A 1525-nucleotide genomic window follows, 5' to 3' on the forward strand; every position below is an offset into this window, starting at 1 on the left:
CTACAACCTGAGCCTCATGTCCCCTGGGTCTCCAAATTCTTTCATTGGAAGAGAGGACTCAAACTTGAGCCTCAGCTATATCCTCCTGTGACTTTCACTTATGTTTAGGTACATGTGGAAGACAGGTCTATTTGCATGAAAGTCTAGGTTGCCTTCTGGAAAATAAGCCACCTAGAATAAAGACAGAGTCAGGCCTTCAGCCTTGGTTGGAGCAAACTTCCCATGATGGAGGGCAGAGTGATGCCATGTACAGCTCCAGCCCATCGCTCAGGTTGTCCTCTGACCCTTAGCCCCCAGTCCAAGCCAAAGGGGGACAGGACTGTGAATGCCACTACAGGAATGGCTTCCCTAGATCCCCGAGAGACACTGGAAACCCCACAGAGAGATGCCCCTGTATACAGAGAGCTCCAGGGACCGTGCACTTGAGAGGGTATTCTGTGCACATGCAAGACTCCTTCTGCACAGTCCCAGAAGTATGTGGGGTCATATTTTGAAAAGGGGACAGACTTCTACCTATTTTACCGATGTAGGCTAGAGTGACAGAAATACCTTTGCTGAAACAGAGGGCCTACTATTATTCCCAGGCTGGTGTGGCTGGTGGCCTGAGAAGCTGGATTCATTCACATGTTCAGAACACCTGTTCCGTCATCCCTCCTCTGGTCAAGGCCTGGGTCAGACTCTGGGGAGGCAGAAAGGGCTAACACCTCAAGGGACTCACTGACCAGTGGAGGAGACAGAAAATCCCAATAATGAGCAGTAAGCATCACAATAAAGATAAGCACTTAGCCATGCCTGGAGGCTTCCTGGAGGAGGTGATGAGTGGAGTCTGCACTGGTAGGAGGTGGCATCAGGAGCCCATGGGGAGGTGTTGAAAGCTCAAGGGCAGTGAGAGCTGGGGATGGAGGGAGTTTGAAGCATTCTCTTCCTCCTTATTCATCATCTCTGCCCACTTCCTCCTTCCCTCTCCCTTTCTCCCTTGCTTCTCTTTTTCCATCTTCCCAGCCTCCCCCACCCCAACCTCTGTGTCCAGTCCTTGCCCATCACTCACCAGGACTAGGTCCCTATTAACTGATGGTCCCTGTATTTATAGATTCCAAGGGAAAGGAGGAATTTTCAAAACTGCTATCAAATCAGGAGAGCACAGGCGAAGAGGGGGAGTGGACCTTTGCAGGCACAAGTTCCTGACACCATGGGGCACCTGAAGTTATGACCCCTGCAGGCAGGTGGAGTCATATTCGTATTTTGTTTTGTTTCATAGCATTATTTTTTCTGATTATAAAATCTATACCTGCCACTAATTTTCTTATAAATATTATTACTATTAATATTTCCTTATAAGTATTGTTATTATTAATATTACACAAGCAATGCACTGCAGAAAGATTAGTATACACAAATAAGACAGGGAGGTAGTATAGCAAAGAGGATAGGAGCACAGAGTTCAGAGCCAGATGGGGCCATTACTTAGCCTCTTTGTTTTTTTTTTTTTTTATAAAGATGACTGGTAAGGGGATCTTAACCCTTG

The sequence above is a fragment of the Cynocephalus volans genome, chromosome 10 (assembly GCF_027409185.1).
Source record: "Cynocephalus volans isolate mCynVol1 chromosome 10, mCynVol1.pri, whole genome shotgun sequence".
NCBI lineage: Eukaryota > Metazoa > Chordata > Mammalia > Dermoptera > Cynocephalidae > Cynocephalus > Cynocephalus volans.